The sequence below is a fragment of the Aquila chrysaetos genome, chromosome 5, assembly GCF_900496995.4.
Source record: "Aquila chrysaetos chrysaetos chromosome 5, bAquChr1.4, whole genome shotgun sequence".
NCBI lineage: Eukaryota > Metazoa > Chordata > Aves > Accipitriformes > Accipitridae > Aquila > Aquila chrysaetos.
In genome coordinates, this window is record NC_044008.1 from 53010109 (window position 1) to 53037100 (window position 26992).

The following is a 26992-nucleotide window of genomic DNA, read 5'->3' on the forward strand; positions in this document are numbered from 1 at the left end:
ACACTCTTGGTCTTAGTGGTAGCACAGATGGCATTGCAACCTTCAGGCAAAAAAGAGACCTGTGTTTAATTTAAAGCAGTTTGTTAAACCAGTGAGCAATTTGCATAACTCTGTGATTTGAGGAGAGAAGAGGCAGCTCTGGTCATCTTGTCCTGGCTGCCAGTGCCCTGGAGCTGATGACCACAGGCATCTGGCAAGGAACAGCAACTCAAGACCTGGACTTCTGGAAGAACTGGAAGTCCTGCAGCTCTCCGTGCACAGAGCACCCTTGTTTAGCAAGGCTCGGAGAGGGCCCTGCACTTCGCTGCACGCTCCCCAGTTTGGTTGGACAGCTGTTTTCTCCCTGTCACCCTCCCTAAATCAACAGGCTCCTGTGTCTGCTGCTTTTGTATTTTTCCCAGCAGAACTCAACAGATATCTGCTGTTGAATCCTTTATCTGAATTAAGCAGGAGTTAAACTGTTATCTGGGGTTAAACTGTTATCTGTGTGGTCTGAACACAGCCTTGCACTTGGCCAGTGCAGAGAACTGGGCTACAGCCACCCACTGCATCTCATGAAGACACTGCTGGTCCTTCTAAGTTAGCAAAGCTGAAAGCTCTGGGAGGTGGTTGGAGGTGTCAGGAGTGCTGCTTTCTAATTCCCTCCCCTCCCATGTTCCCAAGCCACAGTGCACATGCCAGGATCTTCAGAGACAAAGACAGACTCGCTGATGGGATCGGGAGATGCTGCGACTCATGACTGTTCTTAGTACCCTCCCAAGCTTGGCCCTGAATGGCTGTACCCCTCTAACCATGAGTTTCCATGCTGGAAAAGAATAACACCAGGAACTTGACTGACACCAAATGGCAAATCATCCATAAATGATGCTAAAGATTGGTATGAGTCAGATTGCAAGTTGCGTTAATTGCATGATACTTGGTGGGAGATATAAATTGTAGTGCTGTCCCTCCATGGGTTACCTACACCCTGGTAGGAGGAAGGATGCTCTGTGTAATACAGTGTTGACCTGTGACAGTTTCCTACATTTCCTTGCGTTGTTTCTGAGGCTACGTTGTGACCTCTGGCAAGTCTTGTCCTGTCAGTAACTCAATTTCCTATTACAAAAGAGAAGTGGCAGGACTGCCCTAGCACAGATATGTGATGATAATGCCTCTGAAGAGTGGAGCACTCAGATAGTCTGATGGTGGTAGCCACAGGAGTAATGAAAATCGAGGAATGAATGAAGCACTGACTACCTACTGCCTAGTAAAGCCAAAAGGGGAACCAGTGTAATAATTTATCACTTGTGCAGCAAAGCAACATGTTACCTTTCCCCTCCCCTTTCCCAGACAGAGGGGACATGCTTTACACAGTGTCTTCCTGTGTCAGAGTGGGGTGACTTACACAGGCCCCAGGACTCCCTGGTAGCTGGGGAGGCAGTGAAGGGATGGTTATGGCACTAACTCACAGGAAAATCATGAAGCTAAATGTTCTGGATGATGCCGTTTTGAGTAGACGACAGTGGCACTTCCAGAAACTCCTTTAGAATTAGATGATCTCTCATCCCACTTACGAGAGAGCTTGTGGGACCCATTTCAGGTTGGGAGAAATGGCCATAAATAATAAGCTCAGAGAGCTGATCCAGATCCAGAGCATTAAAACTTTGAAGACCCCCTCTAAGGATGTTAAAAGGCAAGGAGCTTGTGTGGCTGCATTCACTAGTGTGATTACCTGCAAATGAAGGCAGCAGCTCTGACTCATGTGCTTATGGAGGAGAATTATAAAGAGATCTGTATTCCCAATTGCTCCCCAGGCTGGAGGGCAGGAGCTGGGTGATAATGGGCAAATGAGATTCAGAGGCGGAGGAAAGCTGTTTCTCTTCCTCTGCATGGCTGCATGAAGCCCACAAACATGGGATTTGAATTTTCTTATCTCTTACATAGCATCAGCTTAAGAAAACACGGGCATGCCTCCACTGCTGATATTGATACACATGTGCTGTCTTGGCATGCTTTTTGACACCAGGGTGAGTCTTAACACGGGTATTGATTCATGCCACGCTGCAAACAGGGCTTAAGGCACTTGCTGCTGCTGGCTCAGGGGACGCGTTCCGAGCCCTGATCCCGAAAACCATCCCAAAGCTGCTGAGCTGCTGAGCTGGGGAAACGTTTTATGAATAAAGGCAAATGAAATTTGGTTTCACATAATTCCTTCCAGCTTCTTTCCTGCTCGTTGACAGAGAGGAAATGCTTTTCACATGCCAGCTGGTGACACTGCTTCATTATAAATTGCTCACCTCCCGTTTTTAAGTCATGACTGCAAAATATTCAGACAGCTCTCAGATCAGCCCGTCTGTCATCTCTGGGGCATCTGTTAGTTCTTGGGCTGGGAGTTTGGTAAGAGCTGCCTATAGATTTAACTCCTTTGCCTGGAGACAGGCTTGGAAATCCTGGGACCATCCAAGTGACCCCTCCGTTGTCCTGCTTGGGTACCAGATCAGCTGTGGGAATAGGGCCAGCTGGAGACCCTTTTCTAATACCACCTTTGAAAGGACCAGGTCACTCAGTCTTGTTTCCCCCGCGCTTTCCCTGCTCCCACTGCAGGCTCCGTGACCCCCTGAGGCCCGTGCCCTCCGAAAGCATCATGCTCGCCACAGCCCCATGTTAAATACCGCAGCAGAGGACTGGGGTGTCTGCAAAGCTCCCCCCGGGAGGAGGAGGGCTGGGACCGAGCGCTCACTGGTACTTTTCCATCCTCCTCCTCGCAGGCTGCTGGCTGCCTCGGTGGGAGCTGTTTGTAGGGCTGAAGCCAAGAAGTGTCCCGTGATGTGGCAAACCCTCCTTTGCCAGGAAACACCTTTGCAGCAGCAGCAACAGCACCAGCATTTTCTCCAGCCTCATAGTCATCTTTATTTTCATTTCTTTTTCCCAACTAGGCAGGGGAGGGAAGGCAGCCAGCAAGCTGGTGGGGATGGAGATGTCAACTGCATGGGGAGAGAGGCAGGAATTTAGCAGCCTCTGGGCAAACTCAGCACTTCTGAGGGGCTGGCTGCCATTTGCACACCCTTGTGGATTCCAGCCCCTCAGAGGTGCTACCAAGGTTTAACTCCTCCACTGCCAGGCTACCACAGCCACAGGGGACTGTGGTCTTCTCCCTCTCAAAAGACATCCACTTTCTTCATGCTCGTGACACAAGATTTTGCTTGTGATGCAAGATTTAGAAAGACAGTGAGTGAAGGAGAAGGTTGGGAAGTTCCCCAAGAGCAGGGACAAGCTCTGTGTCTCCCTTCTGAGCCTTTCCTAAGAGATCTAGATGGTTTTTGGTCCGCGTTTGGTCAGCATCCGGAAGCGACGTGTGTCTTTGGTCAGTGGTGTTTTATTTCATAATGGGACCCTTCAGTGCTGTAAAAATAATACAGGTAAATTATAAATTACCTGTCAAAACAGAATTGAAGAGAAATCCTGAGAAGACACATCAGCCATGAGACCTGAAGATTTTTAGCCGAGTCCTAAGGACATTGGTGATGTTATAGGTGAGTATACCAATGTTTATGAAGATCAGTATAAAATCCTGCATGACAAAGTTGGCAGCATCACGTAGTAGACATTTTACAAGGCAATAAGCTCTTCGAGGAGGAAAAAGGGAAGGTGTTACCTAATTCTTTAGCTAACTTCAGTGCACCTGTTCATTGCCACTGAGTTATGAGGCTTCGCCCAATCCAGCTGCAGCGTGTGGTGCAGAGCATTGTGTATGGATGGCCACCACTTCAAGGCTTTACCTCTTCCAGGTTCCCTCCTTGGCTTGCATGGCAATGAGATGGTTTCTTGTCCTTGTGTGAGTTCAGAGGCTGTGCCTGAGACAAAGAGCTGGACCCTGTGCTCATCTTCATCCCAGTCCTCCGTACTGTCTTGGGCACATCCCTTATGCTCAGTTTTGTAATGGCTTTTAGCACAGACGCCATCACAACCTCTGCATTTACATGACGAGGCAGGAGAGAGAGCCAGGACCAGGCTGTCACAAGGGAGCCACATTTCCTGGAGAAGAGCAAACAAACCAAACCACCAATGTCTCGTTTCGCCAGAGCATGCCGACACCAGCTTACGCACACACTGCAAATGGCAATAAACAACAGGAAAAAAAACAGTCAAAACCAGTCCTGGATGAAAAACCCCACCATCAACAACATGGCATTTTGTATTCTGGCTGGCAGTTGTGATTTGGTGGGGTTTTTATAAAACACGGTGTTCCTTTGTGTGGGCAACAGAAAGCCATTTGAGAAAAGCAGAGCTCAGCCCTGCTCCACGAACCCCTCGGGCCAGCATCCCTGTGAACTGGTCCCCTCCACTCACCATATCCTGCATCTACCTGGGTCTGTAAGTCACTTCTTCTCTGTCTCCATTTTCCCCCTCTTCACGACTCCGAACACTGCGCGGTCTATGGCTCCGGCTGGGGAACAAGTAAGGACCTGTGTGTGCTCTGACTGGAGCCAATTGCTGTGTGTAAAGTGATTGAATACAAAAATTAGAAATGAAAAGGAGGTTGGGGCGAGGTGGCCAAAGCAAACACACGTAGCAAACACAGGGGGAGAAGAAAGGTTTGTAAGATCTCTAAATTGGGTGGTTCTCAGCATGTTGTGATGGATGCCAGGGAGAGAAACGTGGTCTGGTTTTGCTGCTAGGGGTCTGCTCTGCCAAGCTCACCAGGACAAGGTCTGGTTACAGCACAGTGGGTAGCAGGGCTATTTCTCCAGAGATGTTTTGGAGAGTGAAGCTGGGCTGGGGTGGGATTTATGAGCAGTCCTCAAGGGGTGGTTTAGCTCTGGGTGGTGCTGTGGGAGCAAAGAGCATCATGCCCTTCCCACAGTTTGGTTTATTGCAGGGCCTCCCCCCACCTTGCCATTACTCCATGTCTCCCAGACAAAATCTTGCACATTCCCAGCTTCAGACCCTGGCTTCTCCCCAAATTCTTTGTCTCAGTCCACCTGAAGAGGAGATGCTGCTTGGGATGGAGTTGACGGGAGCACCTGTTCAGCACCCTGCCACCCCCACCACAAACCCCCTGGCACAGGAGCAGGTTCCCAGCATGTTCTCCTACATGTTTTCAAGGAACTTTTGAGTCATCCCAGCCAGCCCATGGGTCATTTGTGTGTCGTGTCCTTCATTACTTGGCATCGACATTTGGTGATTGGCCACCAGAGTCAGGCCCCCTGATTGTATAAGGCATGTTTTTAAAAACAGGATAATAATAATGTGCTTCTCCTTAGACATTTCCTTCACAGGTAGATCTTTGTGCTACCATGTATACTGTCATCAGACTCCCAAATATTTTTGCAAGTTCCCAATGGCTGGAGGAGTGTTTGTGTACAACAAACATGACCCTAAATCACAGCAAATGGACCTTGGTGCCTTTGGGGGGAAGAGTTGTCTGCTGAACAGCCAGCATGAGTACTGAGAGAGAAAAACAGCTTTTCTCTAGAGATGTGTTCCCTCTCTGCTTTCACACTGGCTATGTCTAAAAGCCATTCCAATTTGGTAGTAAATTTGGTCGCATGAGTTGGGGAATCCCAGTTTTGATCCCAGTGACAGCACGCTTAAAAACCCAGCAGCTGTGGGGTTTGGCATTTGCTTGGCAAAAGGATTAAGGTCACCCTATGTGCTCCAGAGTTTTCCATGTGCTTCTACCACCTGGTTCAGCTTACCTTTGAATACATTGATCAATGAGAAGTTTCTGTCCCATTTCTGCTCAGACTGTACCCACACTGATGAGCAGAGGGTATCCAATCCATGTTTATCAATCCAGCTCTTCTGTTGGAGCTAAGAATGTCTTCAGTGACTCGATACACAGTGAAGAGATTTCAAATTTCCTCTGAAAATCAGCTTCATAGCAATTATGGAGACGGTGGAAGTGTGTTCATACATGCCTATAGGCGACCGGAAGTGAGGTGTGAAATGAATGTGGAATGCAAATCAGCCACACTCCAGTGACTACATGGAGCCACACTGGCTTGCCCCAGCTGCAGATCTAATCGGTAGGACACATTTAATATATTATGGAAAGCTTCCAACAAGGAAAAAAAACCCAAAGAAATTGTATCCCCAAATCTGATGTTGTTCTGCATCCATGAGTTGAAGAAGATGGAGCTGGTGCTGGCTTGGGCCTATTTTAGGAAGAAGGTGATGTCTCTGTCGAGCTGTAATGAGAGACACGTACCCTCCTCTGTAAACATTCATCAGGTAAAATAATGTGGACTCCAGCATCACTTGGGAAGAAATGAAATTGTTAGAATAAAAAATCAGCATGAGATTCGAGTCTCTCCTTGAAAGAAACACGCTGGGTCCCCTGGGGAATTTCTTTAGCAGGGGGAAATCCTTATCCTTAAAGATAAAGATTGTGTCTCCAAAAGAGGGTAAAATACTTTTTTGTTTGTTTGTTTTTAGCTTTCAACCTTATTACTCTTAGTAAAACCTGAAGATACCCTTTCTTTACTCGTGGCGCTCTCCTTCTCTCTTACTGTGCTCCTGACTCAGCTTGTCCTACTATCTACATAGACAGAGGGAATATATCTAGTCAGAAAAAGACAGTGATGAGATTAAGCAGAAAGGATGTTATTTTTGGTTAAGATTTGATAGGCATAACAATAAAATCTGGGATAGCAGTAGGAATGATTAGTACTGAGTTTTCTGCAAGATATGAGATGAAGCTGCCCCTTTGTCCCAGCCCTGGCTGCTGTCATGGGGCTGTCAGGTATTCCTGGAAACACCTTGCAACTTCAGAAATCTACAGCACAGTAAACAGCTATTTGCATTGCAATTTTGCCGTTTCAGAAAAAGAGAAAAAGACACTTTTACTGTTAGCATATTCCCCCCCTTAACTTGCATGCCGTTTGTCACATGGTAAGGGATTTAAATGGTCACATGTCCAGCTAGCAGCAGGCAAGGAGCATTTTGCTGATGCCCACAGCACCTGCCATTCAAAACTGCTGGTGAATATATGTTTTCCCATCTAATCGTTAAAGGAAGAAAAGACCTGTTTGATCCACTATAGGGAAACCCACGTTCATGTTTATTTTCCATTTTGCACTTGTTGATAGCGAACCAGGTGCAAATGTGTTTCAGGAGCAGAAACCAAGGGCCGTCTGTGTTGGTTTAGTGTTTTCTCAGAAGTGGGGTCGTGGGAAGAAGGCGCTGCTTCCCCAGGCTTATGTGGATATACAGAGCTCAGCCGGAGTTTACATGGGCTGCAGCTCTGCTGCCTGGTTGCTGCTATGGTCTCTATTGCAACAATTAGCATCAAAAGAGGAAAGCAGAAAAAAGAAAAGCCCAGGGGAACATAGTCTAAGTGTAAGAAGTGAAAATGTTAACACAGGCCAAGAAAGATTTTTCTCCTGTTGAAAATCTGTTGTGCTCACTCTGGAGCAGGGAGCTGGCAGAGGGGCTGGAGCTGCATTCGCATCCGCAAGCCTCCCTGAATGGCCCTTTTCAGCCTGCAGTTTGTGCAGAAAAGTGGGAAGGAGCCAAAACCATGGTGGACAAACATATAAATACTATGTGTAAGCAATGATGTTTTTTATTTGGAAGCAGACCCATATAGTTGAGGCTCACCTTGGATAACTCGCAGCGGTGGTGGGACAGCTCCTTCCATCTCCACCCACTACCAAAAAGTGAGTTTTAGGAGGTTTTGGCTCAGAAACACTGCCAGCAGCTCCTAGTGCTCCCAGGTGCTGGGGTGGGTTTTGCCATCTCTAGATGTGACAAACACATTCCCTCTTCCCATGGGTGAACTTCCAGGAGTATTAATGAAATATATGATGTGGGACTCGTGCAAGGTAGCAAAAGCATCCAGCCAGGGAGCTGACATGCTGTTACAGAAAAACTGAGTGTGGCTTTGCTGTGAGTCCCTGTTAGGGACCTGCTCTAGTCTTGCAAGGGGAACAGCTTAATCTAATGTCACGCTCAGAGAATATGACTTGGGTAAACAGAAAGAAAAAAGGATGGACCTTCAATCCCCACTGCACCTCCAGCTATTCTCTAGCCATTTCTTCCCAGAAAAATTAGGAGCAGAGTGCTTAATTAGAAAAGATTCTGGTTTATGTATTTATGCAGGATTTTCATGCTCAAGCTAAGTGCTCCACAGAAAGTTACAGGGAAGTGTGCAGCAACAGGGTAAACACAGTGAGGGCCCTGTGCTTAGCTGTAGCTGCCTCGTAACGGTGGTGTTGTGTGGTGGAGGAGCTGTAAAAGTGAGCTGTGATGTGTCCCTGCCACCTCCCAGCTCCAAAATCCCACAGAGCTTTGCAGTGTTCGGTGCGGGGCGGCTCTGCACACAAACATGCGGCTCTCCCGCACAGCAGGGTAGGATGGGAAGGGAATGGGAAAAGCCAGCAGAGCTGGCATATTCACAAGAATTGGGATTTTTTTTAACCTCCCCCCTGTGGAAAGGTCCATTCTTAATTCATTGGGGATAACAGGTATAATTTTAAAAGAAGCCTTGGAAGGTCAAGAATAGAAGAGACATTTTTCACGTGAAGTCAATATTTTGAGCTTGTCTTCCTGCGACAAATATCCGAAGCTGGTGAAGGCAAGTGAAAGATTTTGTTTGTTTCTAAATTTTCTCATTTGGACCAAGGACCATGTCTCAGTGTGGACATCTGCAGTAGGGTGGTGTAGGTGGCTGTCCCTCGGCTCAATGGAGACTGGCTTCTTCAGCAAGGCAAAAGGGGGAAAAGAAGGGGAAAAATGGCAGAGTGGGCTCATATTATGTCCTAGCAGATGGAGGAAAGGAATAAACAGAAGCTGTTTGCTTTCTCTTGCTAGGAGAGACTAGCTGGGCAGGCAGGAAGGCTGTCAGATGGTCAGTCTCATGGAGGGGAACGGGTAGCTTGTGCAAAGGCGGCTGGAGGGGCTGTGTCAGGCACAGGATGGAGATCCTAGTTTGCTCAGGAATTCTGCGGTTTGTGTCCTCTTCCTGTCTTCCTGTGCTTAAGTGACATGTCCTGTTCATGATGCCAGCAGCTAAGGGATTTCACTCATCCTCCCGAAGTTGCTCCTCGCCTCACTGGGGGACAGAGGTCCTGAAATGGGAAGGCAGAGGCACTGGCATTTCTTCCTACAGAAGAGGGAGAAAGAGCTCTGGTCACTGGGAGAAGAATTGCTGGGTCCTCCTGAAGCATGACGTGAGTTGCTGTGTCACTCACATACTGGTCCAAACTCTGACCTCAACTACCTCACGAAAGAAATTCCTTCCTCCCTCCAAAAGCACCATGTAGTTTTATGGAGACTGTGTTGCTTCTCTCCTGCTTTCCTATCTGTGGTGGACCATGGATCTTTCAGAATATGACTTGCTGTGCCGCTCCATCCCCTACTTTGAGAAGACCCTTGCTCTCCCCCAATTCTCAGTCCCACCCCCTGCTGCCCCAGTGCATCCATGATGGACATCCTGGCAGGGGACCACCCCACCTGCTTCTGAGATGGATGGCTGAACTTGCACAGCAAGGAAGTCAGGTGACCTCTCATCAAAACGAGCTTTGAGAGCTGTACTCAGAGTAAAGCCATTCACTTGCATCTTATTCTGCCCCTGTGATGTGTCCCTGTGATGCTGTAGTTATGAGATAGGATCACATTTAATTCACCACATCTGAATGGTTGCATCATTTTTTTTTCTTGAAAACAGAATGAAAATCCTGGGTTTCCCTTGCTGTCTCTTTCTCCCTTGCCTTTGCCTTGGGAAGATGCTGTGCTACCCTACCTCACTGCCTGAGAACCTCCCAGTGCATGAGCATCCCTGGTTCAGGTTCCTTCCATGTGTCCCATGCTCCTGGTAGGGAGGCGGGGGGTGAACCACAGAGCACCCTGGTGCACCAGCAGTCCTGGCAGTGGCATGGTGGAACCCATAGCTGGATGCAGTGGAAGCAGCCCAGAGCCAGCAGCAGACTCGCACTAACCCCCAGGGGTGGTTGGAGCATGCAACGGCAATGAAGAGCGTCATGCCCTGCTGGGTTGCGCAGGCAGGTCCAGGGCTGTTACCCACTTAAGTATTCCATGTCAGGCTGGTCAGATCACCTCAGTGTGAAAATTATTCAGGGGATTTTATAGCATTTTTCAAATAAACATGCAGTGCAGACTATTTTCATTACTTTCCCAGCCTCCCGTAAAATTTGTCAACAGAGTGCTTGGGGAACAAATTAACTGTGTGTGCCTGGGATGGAGAGCTCTGCAAGGAGAAGGTCTTCTGCCCCTCACCACCAGCAGAGCTGCAGGATGTATGGAGTCCCCATGCCCCTTTGTCAAAGCAGGACCCAATAGGAAGACTGGCTTTAAGAAATACTCTAGGGCAAGCATTAACAGCCTCCATGAGCCCAGGGCTGGCTGACTATGTTAAAATATTTCAATACCAGTGAGGCTAAAAGAGCTAGATGCCTCCACGGGTGATGGGAATCAGACAATCCTTCCCATGGGGAACTCCCCTGGGATGGAGGTGAAACTGTCCCAGGAAGAAAATTCAGTCCTGTCACCTCCTCCTGGCCTTCAAAAAGAGCATTTCATCTCGGTGTGTGTCCTGCTGAGCACGCAGTTGAGTGGCCGGGTTTATGGAGGGTGAAATCATTAACACTCCAGGAGCATGAATGTCCCGCTTCTGCGGGAGCAGCCGGGCGGGCTCAGCGGGGGCGAGGTGCAAGTGAGCCAGCTGAGACCTGAAAGGGCTCAAACATCCCCCAGCACATCAGGGAAGCTCTTGTTCAAATGACACTTTTAAAAACATTTTACATAATGCTGAAAAACACCCATTAATTAGCAACGCCTATTTCTCTTTGTCCCTTAGGTGACAGGGATGCAGTCTCAGGCTCTTTCCTTCCATTTCTCCCCATTTCCTCTCCCAAGAACCCTTTCTTTTTTGATGGGCTTTCATTGTTGCCAAAATCACGACCAGCATTTCTCTATGGGAGCTAAATGTGGGAATAAAAGCTTGTGTAGTGGCTGCCATCCCTGGCATGTCTGGAGATGCTCCAGAAGCCTGCTTGGTGCACTGGGACCTGCACTAATCTCACTAGTTGCCTTTGCAGTCAGCCAAAAGGATGGTCCCTGACTCCTGCACTGTACAGCTCCCAGGATCTGCAGGTCTAAGGCAGTGATGGCAATAGCAGAAGAGACGGTCCCACGGCCATCTGCAGTGGGGATCAGGTCCCCACTGCATCCTTTTTCACACCAGCCAGCACAATCACCCCAGAGCCATAGACCCTCAGGCTTTCCTTTAGCTGGAAAGTTTTGTTTTGTTTTTGATCAAACCAAACTACATTTCTAAAGGTGTGAGTCCTCAGCGAGAGCCTCAGAAGAGCTCTAACAGGAACAAGGGAGACTGAAAGGAGAATGACTCTCAAAAGCTCTTCTGTCACATATATGCTTTTCTTCCCTGCTCTGAGTCAGCATTTGGCGTTACACTCTTGCTTTTCCCAGCCCAACTAAGAGAGTGGAAGAACTGGAGTTCCCAAGTATTTAGTAACTAATGTGACCAAAGAATAAAAACAGTGATTCACACATTTATTTCTGAGCTTGAGCCCTCTCTTTGAATTGCTGCTATTTACAGGTGGTGGAACGTTGTTTCTGGGTGAAAATATTTGCAACCCCCCTTATTCTTTAAGCCTTATTGATCATCTGCTCCCATGTCCTTGCCATACAGGTCCTATTTTTTGCTGTTGCTCTTTTAAACTGATTTCCTGTTCTTCATTCAGAAAGGAAAAAAAAAAACAACCAACACCCTCAAGAACGAAACCAAACCCAAACCAAAATCAAAACTTGGTGCAATTCAGCTCCTGAGTGGCACAGTGTAAGGAGCAAACTAGAAAAAGCCATCAGATACTTCTTATCCTAAAAAACACGGAAGAGAGGTTCATTTCTAGGCTTTGGAGTAGCAAATGTTCTCAAAGAAGTTGGGGTCACTCCACTAGCAAACTGCAAAAAAGGCTGTGGCCTGACAAATAATGACTCAAAGAGGAGACAGTTGCTCCTGTGGGAATTCTCAGCAAATCAGTCTCCAAACTTTTCCAATAGTGAGATACTCCAATAACCAAATCTGGCATTCCCCTTGTGACTGACATATTTTCCTTCTCCATGAGCTCCTAACCCCCACCTCTGGTATACCCCTGAGCACCTAATCCCCACCTCTGATGTAACCCAGTCATTGCACTTTCTGGGGTACCCAGGTTAAAAAAAAAGAAATATTGAACTGCGGCAACTTCAAATGTTTTTTCCATTAAAGCAGCTTGGCGCAGTGATTTCCCTTCTGTCTCACCCTTTGGAGTGCTGCCTCACACTTTATCCACATTTAGGTTAAGGACGTCGAGATGTCTGAGCCCAAGTGCTTTGGGAGTAAACAGGGCAAATAGAAATACCTCTGGACAATGCCTCTATATTTAAAAAGTAACTATATATACTATGTGTACAGACTATTAATGGGGTCTTTGGCCACACGAATGAATTCAGTCACCAAGCTTGAGAGCACATTCAGTTATTAGTCATCTCCTTGACATCTCTGAGACGAATCCCGCTAGGAAGGGCTGTATGGGAGCTACAGCTTGTGTCAAAGAGGGCATAGACCTTAGCCAGATTAACCACAAACCCACTGGGATGGGTGGCTTAGACACAGGACTGTTAAGGAGGAGCAGATTTGTTCCAACTTCTTCCAACGTCACCAAATAATTCTTGTCATCAGTTGACATGGATGCTACAGTCTGGGTGGGAAAAAAAAAAAATCAGATTTATTGAATCCTTTTGTCTCCTCTGATTTTACAGTTGTGCTTTTGTTCCTGTCTCTCTCATTGGTATTTCCTTGGCAGCTCATGAGGGATTTCTTTTTTTGAATTATCGAGCTCGTTTTGCGCCAAAAGAGAAAGGAGAGACAACCATTCTCCAAAGCTCAGGAAATGTGACATCACCCAAAATGCAGACCCAGCTTTTTGGCGGCCAGGTGGTAAAATAAAATATTCTCAGCCATCTCAGCATCTCCACTGCAAGGAAATTAGAAGCAGAAACTTGGGATGACAACCCTTGGCAGCTCTATTCAGCTTTGGTTTGGGACGCTAAAAATGCCAGCTTGGTAAGGCTGCTAGAGAGAATAATAAAAAGCCCTAAATTTTGCCAGAATTGTGGATTTCTGCTTCACCGCGGAGCAGAAGTTGTGAGTGGTGACTCACACATCGCTTGACACAGTCTGGCACTTCTGGTAGATCATCGGCCCGGGGAATCACAGAGCTGCCTTTATCCCAGCCAACCCACCGCCTCATCTCAGCAGCTCTGGCACGGGAACGGCAGCACTCGCACACAGAGGGGCAGGGGAAGCTGGCAGAAGAGTGGTCATTTTACTCCACATCCAGACAAGCTGCAGAGCGTGGGAGCTAACGTACATCTAACAGCGAGGGCCACGGTTAGGCTAATTTTTGGAGGAGCATGTTTCCATTTCAGCGGTGGACACCGGCACTGGGTTTTTGACAGAGCTTAACATTTTGGGAAAGCGAAATGTGGCCAGAAGTCTTGCAGTGGGACAGCTGGCTGCTAGGTTTTTGGAAGGCAGAGCTTTGTCTCCAAAATGTACATCTCTCCTCATTGATAGGAAGAACAATTTCTGCCACTGCAGGATTTGCCAGTTGACTTTCTATGGCCTGGGTGTATGCAGGGAGGTCTGGTGGAAAAGCCACCGGTTCTGGTCTTAAAACATTTGCCTCTGTGCATTTCTCATGTCTTCATGCTTTGATCAGCTTGACACAAGCTCTTTATCTCAGGAATGGATTTGACAGTTTTATACTGCTGTTTGGTACCTGCCATGTGCAGAACAGGCAGGCAGCTTTTCAAGCAGATGTGTGACAGCAGAGAGTCCAGCAGTCTGAAATTTGTTCCAGATAGGTGCCAAAGGCTGCCCAAGTAACACCACGTACCTGGTCCTCCACAACAGGGACAGCACGGATGGCCAAACAAGGCAGTCACACATCCCTTATATATGGTATGATTCTGTCGTAACCTCTGGGTATTATGTGCCCATCTCCAGGGAGCCGTTCCCAGGGGAGATTTCAGCTGCAGTGTTTGAAAGAGCCTCCATCACCTCCTAGCAGGGATATTAATATATCCCCTCCCATCACAACAAGGGTACCCTTCAGCTGGGAACCCAAACCATCACGAAAATAAGAAATGAACCATATATGCCTTAAGTGGGTTGAAGTTACCCAGCCTGTTCTCAAGGCTGCAGTGCCACCTGGGAAAGAGCAGTCTTGGGAGGGAGGGAGGGATGGACTCAAGCAGCGCCATAATCATGCCACACAGCACAGCAAATGTGCCATAGATCCCCTATAGCATCACACTTGTACAGCGGAGTAAGTACTCTTTGCTGGAGCAGCATACAGAACAAACGGAGAATATCAAAAGCTAGGTATGTTGCCAGAGCAGGGCAGCTGGGTTAACTGCTAATGCTAAAGACTCCTCTTCACCCATGGTAGGATGCAAGTGGAAAAAGTGTCTTAAAGTCGTTCAGAGCTTGCTGGGTACTAGACTTTGCCAAGCTGTGGCACTGTGTAGTCGTGCAGGCTAGTCTACGTGCTGAAGGACTAAGCCACAGTGCAAATGGCTCATCTTGAGCTCCAGGGCTGCTTTTTGACACAGGCTGGCTTGGGTATTGCTACACTGCACCCTGTTGGGCTGTTTTGCTGCATCCCTGCCTGCATGTGGAATTAATAGGAAGGTGGAAAGAGCAGCCCCTGGTCCTCGATGGTGAGCTTCACTCCATGGTTATCCTATAGTCACAACTACTAGGTCTTGCTGCTGCTGTCATGGGTGTTTGGTAGAGACACAAGAGATGATAGACATGGGGAGCAGACATCTCTGTCCTGCCCAGGCATGGTCCCCTCAGCTCTTCTAGACTTTTTTGGTTATTTTTACTTGATCTGCAGAGTTGGTTGTATTTCTACTTTTTTTTTGCCAGGTCTATCTGTGATTGTTTTCTTTAGAATGAACCTGGGGGTAACTGTTTCTGTTTATTTTTAGAGGAAAGCCTATATGGAAATGTTCTTCTCCTCCAGCCCAGGGCCAGGTTCAGCGATGGAGGAAAGTATTGTGAAAAGCAAAGAGAGTGAGAAAAAAAAAAAAAGCCTGGCTTTTAGCTCCCACACATGTGAGGAGACCCGAGAACCAGGTAGAGCCTTCTCGTGTTGAGTCCTTAAAAGCTTCATTGTGATGTCTTTGCAAGAACATATTTATTTTGTTTCCTGAGCCGTATGAGCAGGGCATTGTATCTGCTGGATTAAGGCAGCTCTGTGCTGCTTGGAGAACTATGAAATCCCTCCTCTGTCAGGCTGATGTGAAAGGATCCCATTCATCTGGGCACTCCCACCCGGTGGGGTCTGCTTAACATTCATCCCAAAGTGCGACAGAGCTCCTACGGCTGTCTCTGGCTCACACCGCTCCTTCCCTCCTCTCCCACATCCCTGCTGCCCCACATGTGCCAGCAGCCAAGAAAAGAGAATAGGGAACCTTTGCTCCACGGCTGCTCACGGGCTGCTTTCCACTCATTGGTATGCAGCGGGCATTTGCCCCAGTACCCTACTTCACGCCAGTAAATGCTCCTGGCCCCGCTACGTGCCAGCGACGTGCGGCGTAGCAGATCCAAGGGATGGAGGCTCTGTGGGAGGGCAGCCGCTGGTGACGACATGTGAATCAGCAGCATCCATGCCATGGCAGCCGGGGCACCGACCGAAATGACTGGTGTGGGCTGGGGGGGGATGGGAGGAAAGGGTGCGTGTGAGCATGAGTGTGCCTATGCACGCATGGAGGTCAACATGTGAAGGGGGATGTGGTGCAAGGGAGCTAGGAGAGACAGGAGGGGATGTAAATCAGCAAAGCAGCTTGGTGTTGCAGATGTGTGGGAGAGATCAAGGGCTTGGCCAGTTTCCGCTTTCTTCTCCTATGTTTGCTTTAATGGTGACCGACCGTTGGGTTTTGTTCATAGTTCGGATTCCTGATATGAAGCCAGATTCTATTTATTTGCTCTAATTTTTCTTTTCTAACATCTGTCTAGGGTCTGACCTTTTTTTTTTGGCAACTACTGGTTAGAGACAGTGTTGGGGAAAAATTGTGAGGACAGCTCTTGAGAATTAAGCATTGTCCAAGCCAGACACCAAGCAATATTTCCTTCCTTGCTTAGACCTTGTCCAGATGAGGTTGGACCTGTGCCTGAGCATCTGTGCTCAACAGAGCTCCCAAATCACTTGTACCTGAGAGATAAGGATGGCTCTAAATCAGCCCAGCCCATGCAGTATGTGGGACTGAAAAAGCAGCCATTGATCAGAGCTCTTTCTCCATCTGAGGACGGTCATTTCTGCGTGCACATGAATTTACAGCCTTGTCAATTGAAACTTAGACTGAGAAATGGGTTGGTCATCTTGGGCTGGACCTTGAGGCTTCAGGCAGGCTCTGTTCTTGTAGGTCAGCAGTGACAGAAGGAGTTGGAGACACACATTGCAGTCAGAGGCCAGCATCTCATCCTCCTGGGCCCCTCTGCACCTCCCAGGTCCTGAATGGGACATGATGGGGTATAGAGGATCCTCCAATGGGTTGTTCTGTCTGTATGTGTGGCTCTCGCAGCAGAAGGAAGTATCCAAAGTCTTCTTGGGAAACGAAGAGCGTTGCGACAGCAGAGGAAGCCAGCCAAACCTCACAGTGTGTGGCCACATTGGACCTCAGCTTTGCCCATCAATAACACCATTTATTGTTTTTAGAGGGAAAAATATACGTTTGTGAAAACAAGATTTCCCAAGCTGACTGCTTCTTCGGCAAGGGGGAGAAAGGGGTCTCTGGCGTGGCTGGAAGGCACCACTTAGCTGACTTCTGGGCCCCTCCAGAGGCATCGCATTTCACTCAAGTTGTCATTTCTGGTTACACTTCCAGCCTTTTCTATTAACGGTAGGCAAGGAACAAGCGTCCCTTTCTTCCCACCACGGGACTTGCATGGGCATGCAGGGGGAAGCTGGTCCCCAAAGAAAGGACTGCTGAGGAGGGACAATCCCATTGCACCCTCCTGGTGGTGGCTTGGCCGCGTCCTGCATGGGCGAGAGTGTGCCTGCAAGCCCGGGAGCAATTCAAACTTCATCTCGATAGCTGAGTGCTGACCTCACTGGAGACATGACGTAATCATGGAGCTCGCGAGAGAAAGCCCTGGGGACCGGCAGGTTAAAACACTGCTGCCTTATGCCTGGAACAACACTTCCAGTCTTCCAGCCTTAAGAAACTCTGGTCTGTTGGCAGGATGCTGCTCAGGGCTCGCCGGAGGCTGCGGGACTCAGGGAAGCTGAGCGCCAGCTCTAGTGGGAGCCCCAGGCTCCACTGCTGCCTCTGAGGACCTCTCCCAAGTGTCACTCCGAAGCAGCGAGCAGGCAGTGCTCTCTGCTAAGGGGCCCCTGCTGTCAAGATCTTTGCCATTTTCGGTGGTATGTTTTACAGCACCAGCAATATCTGCCACTTCCACATGGCAGATGGCAACTGAGACATTGCGTCCCTCTCCCAAGGGTCTGCTTTGCTCCCCTATCCATCGCAGCTCCCCCTGAGGTCAATGGAGTCACATCCAAGTAACCAAGAGCAACCTGTGGGTGTTTGAGCACATGCTTTATACACTGACAAGTGACTTCAGCATCCCACTGCTGGCTGTCACTGTATCATCCAGGGTCAGCACATGACCAGTGAGCACAGTGCCACCAGCTCCCTTGCACCCATTCACTGAGATCCTTATCACACTGTTTTTTGGTGACACTCCCTGGGTTCATACTAGTGGGAGTAGACTCACTGACAGGCATGTCCAGCCCTCTGGGAAGGAGAATATAGCTGCAGATAAAAAGACAGTGAATTTTTTTTGGAGCGGGGGGAGAAGATAAAATCTGTACATCCAAGAAGACTCCTTCAAGAAAGAAAAGGTCTTCATCACGCTATGGCAGACAGCAGTTTCATGACAGCTCATTTCATGTGGCCTTTGCTAAATAGAAGCCAGCTCTCTCTAAGAATGGGTTTTCCTGAGAAATTCCTACACTAATGTATGCAATCTGCCTGTGGAAGGGTGTTACGCATCCTCTTGGGGCCTCATCCAGCAGGGCTGTGAATCTATCACAGTTCCCTGGGGCTCAGCTGGGCTCATCAGCTCCAGAAGGAAAGGTTCAGGCTTCTGCACGCTCTGCATATCAGCCAGGACATGACGGCCAAGCCTTCATACATGTATGGCGGGGAGCTAGCATGCAAACCACACTAGCTATATTTCCTGAGTGTGATTTGTGCCTAAAACACCAGCAACCCTGCTTCTAAACTTTGCCAGGTTCCTGTTCCTCCGGCCGCACACATGTGATCCAGCTAGAAAAGAGGATTTACCAGTACCAGGTGCAGAAGCTGTGCTCAGTCCAGCAAGACCAGCTCAGAACTGAAGGTCCTGATGTGGTCCTAGTTTTTACATTTGGATCTTTGGGCTGCAGTCTGGAAGGATCAAAGAGAGTTTCTAGAGCACAGTCTTATGGTTCTGTTAGCCAGCTCCAAGTCTGTAGAACGATCACCTGCTTTAGCTGGCAGGGGTGAGCCCCAGCAGGGAACACCATGCCCAGGACTGACCACCCAGCCAGGATCAGGTGTGATGCAAATGCTGACTGGCGTTCAGAGGAACAGACTCCAGCAGAGTTTCTTTAGTCATTATATGATTCACACATTGGCAAGTGTGAATCCATCCTGCCTTGTGTGATCTGAGGCGGTCTGTTGTCCCTTGTCATCACAAGAAGGCTAGGCTGAGAGACAGACCAGCTCAGAAGGGCACTTAGAGACAGAAAGTCTTTGATGAGAAGAAAGAAGCATCCAAATGACTCTTTTCTCAGTAATTTTTGCTAATTATAAAGCCATTGACTGCTATTCGCAAAGCCTCCCTGCGTGAGGGAGCTTAATCACTGATGACAATTTTTTGGCATTTTCAGAGTTGTCACTGACAAGAACACACACCAGACACCTCCACCCAATGGCAACAGCCTTGACAAAATGAAGCCTCTACGTTATTCTCAGCTCCGTCACTCGCTCTGTCAATTTCTCTGCATTCGCCCCGCTAGCCATACCATGATGTTAGCTTAAGGTAGTTATGGATGTCTCAGTTATTTACAGAGCACCCTTCTAACAAACAATACACACATCATCTCCTTTCAAAAGCCACTTTGTGGGCTGCAGTGTTCAAGAGAGGAACAGACAAGAGCCCATTTGTGGGCTGTGTTAGACCGATTGGAGATTTGGATTTATAAACAACTCCTCGATTGTGTTCATGGAGCCTCCCGAACAACTTTGACACTACTGGTTTGGATGTGGAGACTCCGCAGACAACTTTCAGCTCCAAGATAAAACCAGGCAAGAAACAGTATTGTCAACAGGGAAAAAGAAGGAACCGCTTGCCCAGGGGCTGGGCCATGGGAACTTCGGGCAAACTGTGCTTCAACTAGCCAGACTTAGGCCCAGTTTAAGGCTTCACCTGAGCATCACAACCAGCCAGCCCTCCCAGCCAGATGTGAGAGCGGTGTCAGCCGTGAGCCAAGACTCCTGCGCTGAACATCCAAAGGCACTGGGTAAGCCCTTTCCCTCTCCAGACATAATCCTAATTGCCGATGCTTGGCAGCCACTCCATCATGAGCAATAAGGGAAATTCATATTTTGTGTTTTAAATGTGTTTATTAGCCAAGAAGTTATCACCTGAAAGTGGACGCTAGGGCATGTCCAGAAACCTCTTTCCCTAAGGTTCCCACCAACAATGTAGGTACTGTAACGTCTCATGGCAGCTTGGTACCAGCTTCACGGCTGCTAAAGCTGTGCAGAAGTCTAACAAAATCCAACGGTCTTTTTTAATGTCACAGAGTAACTTTTTGAATGACTAACTCAGAAGTAAAGTTTTTGAGAAGCTTTACGGTCACTGGAGGAAATTTGTGAGTTGCAATGTGTGGCTATTTGATGATGGAGAGCACGTAAAAGGATCTCTTGGGACGAAGCTGGCACGCCTTCTCTCTTTATGCTTGTGACCTGGTGCAAATTCACGCTCTGGTCTTGCAGTGTGAATATCCCACTCATCTGACTTCTCCACACCCCCAGTTAATTACAACTCTGTGTTTCCTTAAAGAATCCCAGGTGCAAACATACAGATTAGAGGCGGTTACAGGAATAGGTTAGTTGGCTTGCAGAGCTAAAAGGTTATTGTTGTTTCCACGAAAGCTTTATACAGTGTGCGTGTGTGTGTGCATACATATATTTATATTTCAATTATATTTATGTTATTATTTCAATTACAACCATCCATCTCTTCATAATGCCCGATTTCATTCTGCACCGGATTAAGCCCTGGTTGAATGCCAGCTCTGAAATGGCATGAATGAGTCCTCACAGCGTGAGGAACCTTTCATCATGAAGGTCTTGAAATAAATGTCACCACTGCTCTCATCTCTTTCTCTGAAACCCTCTTTTGCCCCATCCCTCCTTCCTGCTCACTGAGGACACTATGGCAGTGTATTGACTTGTGAAGAAAGAGACTCTTCTTAGGTATCATACGTGCCCTTCAGTTGGAGGGAGGTTGGGAGCCATGAACAGTTTGTGTTTGACTGTCCCTTGAGATGCTGTGACAAGGGTCTTGTCTTCACTGCCCAAATAAAAGTAACTGAAACCCATTATGCTCTTCAGCTCAGACGCAGAAGTGAAGAGGAGGCATTATGGTTTTAGTGCAAGGCAAATTTACCTGAGCCAACCCTTGGCACCATTCACATGTCCTACTTGCTCTGGGATAAACACATTCCTTTATTGTTAGAAAAGGCAAGATGAGTGACTGCCAGGACTGTCCCTGACCCATCACACCATGCAACCAGAGTGAAGACTCAATAAAATATCTATTTAATTTAAAAATGCAGACAGGCTTCAGCTTAACTAACAGCAACCTGTTGAGGAGTCTTAAAGACTACACGTGAAATCATTAGATCAGACCATTTTTGAGATAGATACAGCACAGGAGTTTGGAAGGAATTATCTCTCAGCTTTCCTTGTGGCCTCTGCTGTCAGCACTGCTTTGCAGATATAGTCAGATTTTGTATGTGTCCAAAAACGTCACTACAGTCTATTCACAAAAGTCGTAAAGATGAACATTGTTTCTGGGGATGGCTCAGTTGGGATGGGGATGCCAACCTGGCTGAAGAGAGACATGGTGGGATTTTCTGAATCTGAACAAGAAGGAGTCCTGGGCTGCCTGCCCCATGAGACGGAGGGGAAGCACTGTGCATGTGTACAGAGAAAGGTGAGGAGAAGAGGTCTGGAGCTGACAGAGGGAGATAAGGGTCAGAGAGTTTGTTGCATGTTCCTGTCCCAGCTGAGCTGGAAACTCTCCCCTCTTTTCAAAACATCCCGCTCGTATGTCTACGGTCCTGCCATATGGGAACACGGGAGTCACTATATGCAACCCTCCCACCTCCAACCTCATATATATAAGCAATGCAATATCTAGGAGCCATAAACACCTCCACAGCCCTTTAGGAGGCTTTTAGCCGGCACAAGAGGATCTTGCGGGGGACAGGGGGTGAGGGTGTCACAACCTAATGCTTTGCCATCTCGTCTTGGGGCATTTTGTATTCTAGACTGATACTTAGAAGCAAGGGACACATAATCTCTTGAATGCCAGAATGCCCAAAATGAGGAGGGTGTGAATCATCATGTGGAAAGCCACATCTGAACAATAGTCAAATTCCTGAGGATTCATATCTTCGGAGCTTTCAGATGCACCCATGCCAGGAGGAGGAGGTATAGTTCAAAATGAGACAGTTTGAAGTCTGTTTTCTAAGGGTCTAGAAACCATTTTACAGCTTCAGTCACCCTCACATGCTGCAATTATTGCCTTAGTAAATATATCAGCACGGAAGCATAAACTCCTTTAAAGCTAAGGAAATACCCCAAACACCAACAAACGGATGAGCTGCTGTGAGCTCTGGTGGAATAAATCCCAGGCTCCTGCGGGCTTGGATGATTCAGGCTTTGCATTCTCATGGTTTATGATTCCACCAGATTTCCTTGATGCAATTATTTTCTTGCGACTCTGCAGTCTACAAATTCTAAATATAACCTTGCACATAAAATAATACCCTCATTCCTGAAACAGTCACTTGCCTAAAATCCTGCCAAACATACGCTTTTTATATTACATTAGTCATGAGCTGTGGCTGACAACAAGTTCCTCTTTGGAGACCCCTCCCAGAAATCTTGTGGAAAAGTCCTTTCTTTTTTTTTAAAAATAATTCCAGGCTAGCTGAGCATATCAGGCAGGAAAACGTTAACATTTTCCAGAAGTGGCTGATGTCTCATGCACCCTTTAACAGTTGCTGCTGGTCCTTTAACAGATGTGTGGGAGGGATGCAAGCCACTGAGCCAGGAAGTGGTGTCATTGCTCAACACCAATAAAGACACATGAGGCCAGCCTTTGAAAATAACTTTTATAGTCCAGGGAGGATGAGTGAATGAATCTAGAGACCCTCTATGCTATTTAGTGACAAGGTGCCCCGCTGAATCTGAGGTTCACACTCCCACCATCTCATCCTTTAGGTTTTCATGGCTCAGGTGAAGGCTGTAAAATGCTCCCAAGAACAAAATATCCCTTCAAGGCTCCTCCACCCAGGGGCAGATGAGGCATGCAGTGCCAAGAGGTGGAAGAGCAGTCCCTCTGCTATGGTCAGAGCCATGGGTATCTGTTTAGGTCAGTGCCAGAGAAACCTTTATCTTCACCACCTGGCTTCACCCATTCCTGGTCACCGGAACGAGGTGTGAGCCAAAGCTCCAGCTATCCCTGCACTAGCCAAAGGAAATGTGATTAGATGATATAGAATAGAATAGAATAGAATAGAATATTTCAGTTGGAAGGGACCTACAGTGATCATCAACTCCCTTCCTTCCATGGGGAAAAGCAAGTCCCTGGCCCTTTCTCATTCCCTGAAAGGGACAACAGCAGCAACCCTTAGGATGCTTTTCATCAGCTTGTGTTCTGTGTGGACACCAGGACCTCTGCCTCTCCACTGTTTAGCACTGACCCAATGCCTTCCAGCATCTCAAAGTCAAGGTAGTGGGATTTGGGGTCAAGCAGAGAGTGGCACTGTGCAATAGGGTGCCCATTGCAAAGCGGGCTGGGATTTGGTCTTTTGTTTAAGGACCGTTAGGAGCAGGAGAAGGGAGAGGAGGTGCAGGGTGTGGTGCCACTGCAATTTTCCTAGTAGCAAAGCCAGTTGAAGTTCGCATCTTGCCAGCCTCCAGCTACTCGTTCCTCTCTGCTGTGAGGCAGCTGGCCACCCCACTCCATTGTGCCAACTCATGTCTAACTGGGTCAGGGATCCGTGTTTAAAAAAAGCTCTTGAGAATAAACATAAGCTTTCTTATGAACCTCAATCATTTCACTGATTTTAAGCACAAAAAAGGTGCTAATCAACAGGAGTTTGGGTGAGGGAAGGGAAAAGAGGAGGGAGCAGAACCTCTCCTATCTGGTTTTCCACTGAAGAAACCATACCTGTTTTCCAGCAAGCCATTGATTCAAGCCCAGTGCATGTGGGAGTCAGCATGGGCTCTGGAGGGAGCACTCACACCGTCTCCTGCAGACAGCTAACATGAGTGACAGGTAACCTGCCTTTTCTCAGCAAATACACAGGGATCACCAAATCTCAACTCTGCTCCTCTAGCTTGTACCTCAACTGCCTACCAGGGGCGGTGTGGATTGTCAAATCAGTGTACAAAGCAAGCACTCTCATCCCTCCGTGGGCACACTGCAAGGCCAGCTGGAAGGGATGCAGCTCTTGTTTGAGATAATATTCTGCAGAGGTGACTGATAGCTGATGGGATGCGTAGCCTACAACATGGGGCTAGAGTTGCCGTCGCTCTGGTTGCTCTCCAGGGACCTAAGAAGCGTATTCCTCATTCTTGAACTCAAAAGCGTGACTATTTTAACCCTGCTTTCCATGGCAACAGAGACGAAACAATGCCGTCTCTGCTTCACGTACCCCTTCGTTGTTCTCATGAAGGGTTTGCTCAGATCTGACCACCTGAACTAGTGGCTCATAGCTAAGCCAAGCCTTTCCCACTCCTACGTCTCCCTGACAAAATTCTTTCAAGAACAGCTTGTTCCTTTTTGGCCTCAGTATTAGGATTATTAAATAAAACTTGGATCCAGCTCTCGAAATCTTCCCCCAAGATGTCTTTTAATTAAAGCAGTGGAAAGAAAAGACTAGTCTAAATGTTGTAGCATTTTTAATTAGTGAAACCTTTATTTTATTTGCTAAAAAACAAGATTACCTCTAAGTCCATTAAAACGAGTCCTTCATTGAAAGGCTTTGCAGTGTGTGTGAAAGGGAGATTTAAAGGATATTAATGAGGGCTTAAACATCTTAAACTTGCTAAAATAATTGAAGAATGATATTTTTTAATGGAAGAACTTAAATAACCTTATATTCCCACCATGCTGAGCGTGTATTTTTGAGTACTGATGCCTTTGAAGTTCACTTGAACATACACTTCCGTGGGCACGCACCTGCCTTCATCCAGACCCACCCATTCATCCACCCCTACTGACATGGGGAACTGTAGTCCTTTCCTGATAATTCCTGAATAAAGACCTGTCTCTGAACAGGAAATACCTGCTCAATTCAAACACTTCAGCTGCAAGTCCTCTTACTTATGGTCCCATGACTTATTTACTGCGATGGAGGATTCTGTCTCCTTTGGCTTCAGAGATTTTTAGGAAAGGGATTTTATCATCTCCTATAAAATTACTTAGCCTTTCCAGAATCAGTTACATTTTACAGCTATCAGAGATATGAAAGTATCCAGGTCAATTCCTAAAAGTCCAGGCTGTGGCAAAAGTTGTTCCTACTTGGACAAACCCTTGAGGATTGTCTGCTAGCAGGGCTAACTGGTCCTGACTTAGCACAGTACAGCCTAGTCATACTCTTTCTTCTCTGGGAATCCACCACACGCTTTAATGAGCAACGTCCATAGGTTCTTCATAACCTTCTGGCTGAGGAACCTGCTTGGAGAAGGCAGTGCTTGTGTTCACATAGATGTAGCAAAGCTAAATTGCTCTACCTGCCTCTTCACTTGGGAATCTAGGAAACACCTTATTACTATCATAGCTCTGCCATTGTGGAGAGACACATAGATGTTAGCTGGCCACACAGGCACAGGCCACCTGAATGTTCACGATGACCTGTTTTCTTTTTGGTTTTGACTTTTGTAGGCATTCTTGTATGGCCTCTTGTTAGTGCAAATGAAAGAGCCTTGAAGAGACCTATGTGTTGTCTGTACATTATAGTTAAGCAACAGAAGGCTAAAAGTGGTTCAGGCAGCCAGAGAAGCTTTTTCATGGCAGGAAGGTCAAACGATCAAGTGGAGAGGATGCTGCTGGAAGTACTGAGACTTTTGACATTGTGGAAACTTGCCTGTCCTTGGTCATAACAGATGGCCTGATTTTAGGACTCTTGACCATGTAACTCCATTGCCTGTCTTCTCTTGGAGACCACATCCATGATCATCTTTCATAGGAGGTTCTTTCAGCTTCGGACCATGTTCAAACCAAAGCAGCCTCCTGCTTTCCAAGGCCAGCAGCATAAAACAAACCAAGCAAGGGTTAATCCAGCCAGCCAAGAGCTCCACTGGATAAAGAGAATTGCAGTGGAGGGGTCCTGGGGCACATCTCTCAGCATGATACAGCTCTTTCCCTGCAGTCCTCAAGCAAAAAAATAACCCTTCCCCTCCGCCCTTCAAAAGACCTATTCCTTATGATAGTAAAAAAGTACTGATCACTATTAAAAACCCAAACCCTGCAGGAAAGCAGGGAGGGGGAGTTTATGGCCAGTGACCTTTTAACTCAGGTTGGTTTATAAAGAGCTGTCTTTCTGTTGCACCACTGGGATTGTACAAGTTTCTTGGCCATGAATGGGAGCTTTGTAGGATTCTACTGTGTGGTCATTCACAGGCAATCTGTTGGTCTTTTTAGAGATGTTTAATAAAAAAGAAAACCTATCTGAAATACAGGAGGAGGGGGGTGAGCTGAGTATCAGCTAGCGGCCCAATCAATGAGTGAATGTGTTTGGGTCTCCTCCTGGAAGAGAAAGCTTGTTTTAGGAATTTAGCCTGGCACTTGCAGGGTCCTGTTTGTATAGCCCTTTCATTTTAAAAAATACATGCAGGCAATTAAGAAGAGATGGCTTGGAGCAGGCACAGGGACAAGAGACAGGGAGGGAGGAAAAAGGGGAACCAAGAAAAAAAGAACAACTGTTAGAATTGAGAAGAGGGCAACAGTAAGGATGAAGCCAGAACCAGTGGTATCTTCTCCATCTGTCGGCAAAGTACAATTCACTGACTGATGGAAGGTTGCTCACTGGGATAGAGTAGTATCCTCCAAAGTTAGGGGAACCCTGGTCCATGTGTGGTGGTGCTTGCTCCTTCCCATTCCTCTCCCCTCCTCTCCCAGCTGGCTCAGCTAGATTTTGCCTCTCATCTGCTCATTTGCTAGAAGACCTTCTGCTGGGCCATGAGCACTCATGGAAATCCAGTGCTTGTCCCCCTGATGGTGTGCCAAGGTGAAAGCAGCTTAGACTGAACCTCCAGGCACCAAAACTCCATCAACGAACATGCTTCATCAGGGATGGCACAATTTGGAACAAAATCTGGTTTCTGCTGATTGTGTAAGAACCAAGCACAATGGGGCACTGGGCAGGACTGGGATGACTGGACTCCACGACACTGTAGATACAGGGGATGAATACCTTTCATGCTGGTAGATGGATCCATAAGGCATTTCCAGAGAACCCAAGCCTGACCTGGTTGAAGCTGATTTGTGGGATGTTGTGGGAACTTTCTTGGTCTCCTAAAGAGTGTGGAGGTCACCTTTACCTGCCGGTCACAATGGAAGCTGGGCTGCTTCCAGCCTGTCCAAGCACCAGGCTGCCCACCACGGCAGCAGGCAGGTTGG